General features: G+C 47.8%; 1 long non-coding RNA gene across 1 annotated transcript in view; it reads right to left on the bottom strand.

The window, feature by feature from the left end:
- Positions 1-2925: 2925 nt before the first annotated feature.
- LOC141101386 (uncharacterized) overlaps positions 2926-9008 on the bottom strand; it is a 71360-nt gene continuing 65277 nt past the window's right edge. The window contains exon 3 of the long non-coding RNA XR_012234962.1: positions 2926-3197. This is a non-coding gene — a long non-coding RNA (uncharacterized lncRNA). The remainder of the gene's footprint in view (positions 3198-9008) is intronic.

Raw genomic sequence — 9008 nt, 5'->3', positions numbered from 1 at the left:
GCTGTGCATTGTGTTACTGCTGCCTCTCCAGGTTCAGCTATAGTAAATGGCCATAGACAGCGGCAGGCAGTTGATTCTGAGGCTAAATCCAGGATTCACCCTACTGAGCATGCTCGTGAGGTGGCGAGTCTGGCGACCTCTCATTCTTGATTGGTCGTCAGCTGCTCAGGTCCTGCTGCGGATCCGAATTGGCCCACGAGCAAGGTCCTAACTGACTAGAATGTATAAAAGATTCTCTGGACCGCCCGGCGGTGTGCTAGGATCGTATTCATCTTTGCTTTGTGTGTGTGCTTGGGGCTTCGGCTCTGTCTCTAATGGCCTGTGTCTGTGAGTGTGTGCTGTGAGTGGATGCATTAGTTGTTCCTGGGGTGGCAGGTTATCCTCTACTCAGGGCACAGTCTGGCCACGCGCCGTGGCACGCATCTGTTATCACACAGGGCACAGTCAGGCCACACGCCGTAGCACGCATCTGTTATCACACAGGGCACAGTCAGGCCATGCACCGTGGCACGCATCTGTTATCACACAGGGCACAGTCTGGCCACACACCATGGCACACTTCTGTTATAACACAGGGCACAGTCAGGCCACGCGCCGTAGCACGCATCTGTTATCACACAGGGCACAGTCAGGCCACGCGCTGTGGCACGCATCTGTTATCACACAGGGCACAGTCTGGCCACACACCATGGCACACTTCTGTTATAACACAGGGCACAGTCAGGCTACGTGCTGGTGCATGCTTCTGTTAGTACAGGGCACAGTCTGGCCACACGCCGTGGCACACTTCTGTTATAACACAGGGCACAGTCTGGCCACGCACCGTGGCACACTTCTGTTATAACACAGGGCACAGTCTGGCTACGTGCTGGTGCACGCTTCTGTTAGTACAGGGCACAGTCAGGCCATGCTCCATGGCACGCATCTGTTATCACACAGGGCACAGTCTGGCCACACACCATGGCACACTTCTGTTATAACACAGGGCACAGTCAGGCCACGCGCCGTAGCACGCATCTGTTATCACACAGGGCACAGTCAGGCCATGCACCGTGGCACGCATCTGTTATCACACAGGGCACAGTCTGGCCACACACCATGGCACACTTCTGTTATAACACAGGGCACAGTCAGGCCACGCGCCGTAGCACGCATCTGTTATCACACAGGGCACAGTCAGGCCACGCGCTGTGGCACGCATCTGTTATCACACAGGGCACAGTCTGGCCACACACCATGGCACACTTCTGTTATAACACAGGGCACAGTCAGGCTACGTGCTGGTGCATGCTTCTGTTAGTACAGGGCACAGTCTGGCCACACGCCGTGGCACACTTCTGTTATAACACAGGGCACAGTCTGGCCACGCACCGTGGCACACTTCTGTTATAACACAGGGCACAGTCTGGCTACGTGCTGGTGCACGCTTCTGTTAGTACAGGGCACAGTCAGGCCATGCTCCATGGCACGCACACAGGGCACAGTCAGGCCATGCTCCGTGGCACGCATCTGTTATCACACAGGGCACAGTCTGGCCACGCACCGTGGCACGCTTCTGTTATAACACAGGGCACAGTCTGGCCATACACCATGGCACACTTCTGTTATAACACAGGGCACAGTCTGGCTACGTGCTGGTGCACGCTTCTGTTAGTACAGGGCACAGTCAGGCCATGCTCCGTGGCACGCATCTTTTATCACACAGGGCACAGTCTGGCCACGCACCGTGGCACACTTCTGTTATAACACAGGGCACAGTCTGGCTACGTGCTGGTGCACGCTTCTGTTAGTACAGGGCACAGTCAGGCCATGCTCCGTGGCATGCATCTGTTATCACACAGGGCACAGTCAGGCCATGCTCCGTGGCACGCATCTGTTATCACACAGGGCACAGTCTGACCATGCGCCGTGGCACGCATCTGTTATCACACAGGGCACAGTCTGACCACGCGCCGTGGCACGCATCTGTTATCACACAGGGCACAGTCAGGCCACACGCCATGGCACGCATCTGTTATCACACAGGGCACAGTCTGGCCACGCGCCGTGGCACACTTCTGTTATCACACAGGGCACAGTCTGGCCACGCACCGTGGCACACTTCTGTTATAACACAGGGCACAGTCTGGCTACGTGCTGGTGCACGCTTCTGTTAGTACAGGGCACAGTCTGGCCACGCACCGTGGCACGCATCTGTTATCACACAGGGCACAGTCTGGCCACGCGCTGTGGCACGCATCTGTTATAACACAGGGCACAGTCAGGCTACGTGCTGGTGCACGCTTCTGTTAGCACAGGGCACAGTCAGGCCACACGCCGTGGCACATGTGCTGAAGATAGAGCACAGTCTATCCACGTGCTCAGACACATATCTCCTTTGCCGCTCTGTGGAGTAACAGAGCTGGTCCTTTATGTTCAGGTCACACCTTGTGATGTTTAGCGCAATGTGCTTAGCTTTAGGCGCTCTGTAGCATAGTACCGCTCTGTGGAGCTACAGAGCGCTGTACCTTTGCGTTCTGTTCACACTGTGTGCGGGTAACCCAGTGTGCTTTTTGAGAACGCTTGCAGTGCAGCGCCGCCTTTGTTCACATTAGCTGCAGTTTTACACCTCTGCACGGTGAACCCCGGATTGCAAACGCCACTCCATTATATTTTATTTAGTGCGTTCCGCCAATCCTAACAAAATGGATATTGACCGCGCTGATGTAAAAATCACAATCCCAGTATATGGGTAAAAATTAGTATTTTATTCACTATGAAAAAAATAAATTGAACTAATATATATATGTAAAAGACAAGACTTTAATGGTGAAATAAAAAAAGTCAATAAAAAAATAGTTATCTGTGTTGTAAATTATAAAAACCAGGTTACATCATATTTGGACATCCACATATTTAAATATTATGTCCTAATAATATTTTCTTTTACATAGGCATATAAATTAATTCAATTTATTTTTTTCATCATTTTAATAATAAATAATTCTTGCTGTTGGTAATGTCCATAACGCTTGTTCCTTGAACAGGTTTCCTTGAATTTGACATGTGGCTCATTCACTTGATTGCGTGGTGAATTCCTGGCTCACATATTTTTGAGTTAGTTCTGCGGTGTATACTGTATATGAAATCTTTTTTTCCGTTCTCTACAGTATCTTTTCTCTTTTTCATTTTTGACATTTTCTTTGAACTTGATATACCTATAAAAAGAAAATAAGGATGTTCAAATATTAAAATGTTGATTTTTTTTTCATTCTGTATCTTTCCAACATACATTGTCATCTGCTGTATTATGCGCCAACTCTATGAACTTTGACACTGTTCTGACATGTGATTATCTCTTGGCACCAGATTTGAATGTCTGCATCTATATAAACGGTATGTAAGGGTATTGTACACTTGTGCATCTCCTGAGGAAGAAGAATTCTGAACTTCGAAACGCGTTGAGAGAATAGTGAATAAAATACCAATTTTTTATCCAAATACTGGGATTGTGATTGCTTCAGCAGCGCGGTCAATATCCATGTTTCCTTCTATCCGCTATTGTGAATTGGTCAAATGGTTTGACCTGTGGATCTGCGGCAGCTGTTGGCTCTGATGAGTCCTATGGGCTTTTACAGTATGGAAGGCTAGGTGAGTGCAAACTGATATTTATTATGAAACTATCATCAGATAAGACCCTATTTGCGCTTTTCTCTTCTAGAGTGGTCTGTGTATAAGTCAGCCACATGGAATTCGAGTTTCACTTGATACGGCTTCTTCTAGGGCAATTCTTGTCAGCTCACTCATCTGATTGGTCTGTATTACTGTACTTACCTACAGTACCGTATATCCTATTCTTGCTTACATTTTATGCACAATGTGCTCTGATAAAAAAAAATGTTGGAAGTATCCACTACCCCAATATAAAGACCACGCCCCTTCACAAAACGTTTCACCACCCTTTTGGGGCTTTTTAGGAAATTTGGAAAGAATAATGAAATAACATACCTGCAAGCTGCCTGACCTCCGTTGCCAACTTTTGGACTGTCTGCCTCCGTTTATCCTCCCTTTGAACCTCGAGGCATTCTTTCACTGCTGAACCAGCTAGACACCAAACTCCAAAGTCATGGAAAAAGGGATTCTATAGATTAAATCATGTCATCCAACTGGTTCTTTGGCTGTGTATTAAAGGTATCAAACTTCATAGTTCCAGCATATACTAGTAGTTTTGTACTTTTTTTTCTTTCTAATTTCTGATTTTTCTCATTCTGGTTTAACAAACGAGCCTCTAGAGCCTGTGCGCCTACTAATATCATCCCTGCAGCAAATATAAGCTGACCAGGGTGAAGTAGCTCTCGCTGCAAAAAAACAGCACTGTTCTAATGCCAGGCGTCAGTCACTGTGACCGTGGTGCTGCTTAGGCTATACTCTACAGGTGGAGAACTCTGAGATGAGCAGTGAGGCAAAAGTCTATACTTATTTTTATAATGTCCCCTTATGGCGCCTCTATATAGTAATAATGTGCCCCTTGGTGGCCTCCATATAGTAATAATTAGAGTTAAGCGAATATCTTCGGTTCCACGCTTATTCGGCAAGCTATAGCGTTTGCAGCTGCCCAGTTCTTCCATTTGCATATGCATGGCGCTTGTTCTTTTTCGGTGGGCGCCATTACACAGTCCTTTAGCATAGTCTCTAGGCGCACAGGACCCGGTTTACCGGGTCCGTAGATCCTGTTCGTGATGCCAAGTTTACAGCGCCCCCTAGGGCCGGGGCCGGTACCGGGCCTGTCAGTTCTTTAAGGGATGTGTCACGGCAGCAGTGACCCAGTCCGTGACCCTGGGCATGCAATATTAATAAAAGTTGGGGGTAGTAGCTTATGGGGAAATATACTCGTGACGTCACCCGTGGTGTTCAGCAATGAAGATGATAGCCGACGCTGCAAAAGAGATGATGGTGTTAGAGATGATGATGGTGGTTGTGGTGGAAGGCAGGTGATGCAGTAAATTAATTCGAGGACACAGCGGAGTGCAGTTTCCACACTTTTACTCACAGTTCTCCAGTTACATTCCCCAGCCGGGGTGCTGTGTCCTTCGGGTTGGTGGTCCAGCCAGCTCTCAAGTAATTTGGGGTACACCGTGTCAGAATCCCCTTCAGATGTTCCTTCCCTGGCCGTCTCGCTGCGCTGGCTCCCATCTCTCCTGCCCTGCGACTTCACACACAGTGTCCCAAGCCAGCAGCCCTGGATCCTGTCGGGCGACGTGCTCTAGTTCCCCTTAATCCTATACGGCTGCCTTTTCAGTGATTGTGTGTGGATGCGGCTGCAGCACATGCATGACAAATGGGTATTCGTGATTCATGTGAGCTTCCATACCTAGTTATTTAAAATTCTTATTGGCCACCCAACCCCATCGATTCATACCCCAACAAAATAAACACTCCAGAGGTATTTGGATAAATTGGCCACAGCAGCCTTTTATTAAACATATAACATAACATTTTAAACACAACGTCCCAGAAGGGGTGGTCCTCGAAGCCCCAAACCATAAAACTCAGATTTGATATTCCCAACTTGGTCCCCAGGTCGAGTCTTGCCTCTAGTCGTTAAGCACCAGCTCAGAGACACATATCAACCCACCTGGCCAGTTTCCATTACCATTAAGCACGGGTCCACTTTAATCCCTTCCGCGGGATAATTCAATTACCAAAACCATAAAACTCAGGTTTTATATTCCCAACTTGGTCCCCAGGTCGAGTCTTGCCTCTAGCCGTTAAGCACCAGCTCAGAGACACATATCAACCCACCTGGCCAGTTTCCATTACCATTAAGCACGGGTCCACTTTAATTCCTTCCGCGGGATAATTCAATTACCCATCCACTTGAATCCACCCAGGGGGGAGTCCAGGACCTCTTGAGATCCCCCCCCTGAACCGCTATTTACCAGCACCACCAACTTCGAGGACCCCCCCCACGCCACACTGCTGTGACAAGTAATTATACAGACTTACAAAACAAATTATAACCCCAACCCCTAAATACCGCCCATATCCATACAAGAAAAAGAAACCTATTAACACAAGATTAACCCCAAAGCATATACCTAACCAAAAACTAATTAAGGGAGGGTGGGTGGGAGCTTCTTGTCACTATGTGGGGGAACCTAAAATGGTTGCCACACTAAGATTGTCACTGTCTTTAGAATGATAGCTCCTACTCCAGCTCTGACCCCGCCTCACCCTCATCCCAGCACTAGCCCCCACCTTATCCAAATACATTAACTCCGTAGTACCATCCTAATCCCTAACTCCAGCTCACTATATTCCCACTCAACCCTGTCATGTCGGCTTCCCTTTTAAGGCCTGCGGCCCAGTACGGCATCTCTTGACAAATGGGTATTCGTGATTCATGTGAGCTTCCATACCTAGTTATTTAAAACTCTTATTGGCCACCCAACCCCATCGATTCATACCCCAACAAAATAAACACTCCAGAGGTATTTGGATAAATTTGCCACAGCAGCCTTTTATTAAACATATAACATAACATTTTAAACACAACGTCCCAGAAAGGGTGGTCCTCGAAGCCCCAAACCATAAAACTCAGATTTGATATTCCCAACTTGGTCCCCAGGTCGAGTCTTGCCTCTAGCCGTTAAGCACCAGCTCAGAGACACATATCAACCCACCTGGCCAGTTTCCATTACCATTAAGCACGGGTCCACTTTAATCCCTTCCGCGGGATAATTCAATTACCCGTCCACTTGAATCCACCCATGGGGGAGTCCAGGACCTCTTGAGATACCCCCCCCTGAACCGCTATTTACCAGCACCACCAACTTCGAGGACCCCCCCACGCCACACTGCTGTGACAAGTAATTATACAGACTTACAAAACAAATTATAACCCCAACCCCTAAATACCGCCCATATCCATACAAGAAAAAGAAACCTATTAACACAAGATTAACCCCAAAGCGAATACCTAACCAAAAACTAATTAAGGGAGGGTGGGTGGGAGCTTCTTGTCACTATGTGGGGGAACCTAAAATGGTTGCCACACTAAGATGGTCACTGTCTTTAGAATGATAGCTCCTACTCCAGCTCTGACCCCGCCTCCCCCTCATACCAGCACTAGCCCCCACCTTATCCAAATACATTAACTCCGTAGTACCATCCTAATCCCTAACTCCAGCTCACTATATTCCCACTCAACCCTGTCATGTCGGCCTCCCTTTTAAGGCCTGCGGCCCAGTACGGCATCTCTTGACAAATGGGTATTCGTGATTCATGTGAGCTTCCATACCTAGTTTTAAAACTCTTATTGGCCACCCAACCCCATCGATTCATAACCCAACAAAATAAACACTCCAGAGGTATTTGGATAAATTGGCCACAGAAGCCTTTTATTAAACATATAGCATAACATTTTAAACACAACGTCCCAGAAGGGGTGGTCCTCGAAGTCCCAAACCATAAAACTCAGATTTGATTGGTCCCCAGGTCGAGTCTTGCCTCTAGCCGTTAAGCACCAGCTCAGAGACACATATCAACCCACCTGGCCAGTTTCCATTACCATTAAGCACGGGTCCACTTTAATCCCTTCCGCAGGATAATTCAATTACCCATCCACTTGAATCCACCCAGGGGGGAGTCCAGGACCTCTTGAGATCCCCCCCCGAACCGCTATTTACCAGCACCACCAACTTTGAGGACCCCCCCCCACTCCACCAACATAAATGTTTTGATCCCTCAAACATTTATGTCCCTCCACACATCAGAGCCTCTTTTCAATGTCCTCTGGTTCCACCAAATGCCACGTATCCAAACCGACCCTGTTTAGGCGGATCTTGTTCCTCTTCCAAAATTCCCCGTTTACCAAATTCCAACTCCGTGTGGCGCACCACAACCTCCCCATTCCTTGCCATGAAAGACAGGACACTGCTATATTCACCTTGATCCCAGATTTGTTCACTCTCTGAACAGACCTCGCTCCATGCCACACCTTTCCGAAAACGATATCATACCCAACCACCAAAACCTAGGAGACATAGCCATAGCTGCAACTAGAGTTGAGCGACTTTTGGTTTTTTAGGGTCGCGTTTCGTTTCGTGAAACCCGACTTTTCCAAAAGTCGGGTCAAGCAAGATAGTCCGATTATAGGGAAAAGTCGGGGTCGTCCCGAAACACGAAACCCAATGTAAGTCAATGGGGAATAAAAGTCGGCAGTAAGAGGAGGACAGGAAACACACCAACAGTGCCCATTTGAATGCCAAAAGCATCAATTCTTCTTACTTAAGCTTGTCAACCTTAATTAACTTCATAATACAAGTTATGCACTGAAAAATGGGGGTTATTTGGCTACAGTTGTGGGGGGGGAGGGCTGGCTCCAGGTTTTCATGTGCCCTGGGCGAAAGAGCGCCCCTTTAACACATACCACAACTCATCATGCTCCGATACGGCAGAGAAATAGCGGTATAGTACAATGAAAAATACCTCACTTTTTACATCTCATGACGAGGCCCATCTATTTCTCCATACAGAATCATTGGTCCCATATAATGTTTGAAAAAGTATATGATGAGCTCCACATAATGCTACAGTATATGTTGGTCCCCATGGATGAAGCTCCACTGTCTTATGGGCCCAAATAATGCTCCAAACATAATGGGCCCCATTTCTAATGCTCTAGTGTATAATGGGCCCTGTAAATGCTGCTCCAGTGTCTGATGTCCACCTTTGGAATGTTCCAGTGTATGGTGGGCCCCATCTATCATTCTCCAGAGTATAGTGCTCCCCAAAAATTGCTGTCCCAACATTGAAAACAATCAAATACGTCTCCTCGCTAGGGAATCCCTGTACTTGTCTGGACTCCTCGTCGTCCCCATCTTCCATCTCACTGCACAGTATTTCAACTTTGCAAGTGCTGTGATCCTGAGCAAGCAGGGGGGGCCCACTCGCTGGCGACGGCACTGGCACAGGGCCCCTGATAGTACGGTGGTGTGTCTGATGGCGGGTGGGCCGAACCTGCACTT

Source organism: Dendrobates tinctorius, unplaced genomic scaffold, assembly GCF_039654945.1.
Source record: "Dendrobates tinctorius isolate UK_male_01 unplaced genomic scaffold, ASM3965494v1 ptg000116l, whole genome shotgun sequence".
NCBI classification, from domain to species: Eukaryota; Metazoa; Chordata; class Amphibia; order Anura; family Dendrobatidae; genus Dendrobates; species Dendrobates tinctorius.
The sequence above is the reverse complement of the archived record's forward strand: the minus strand, read 5'-3'. Positions and strand labels throughout refer to the sequence as shown.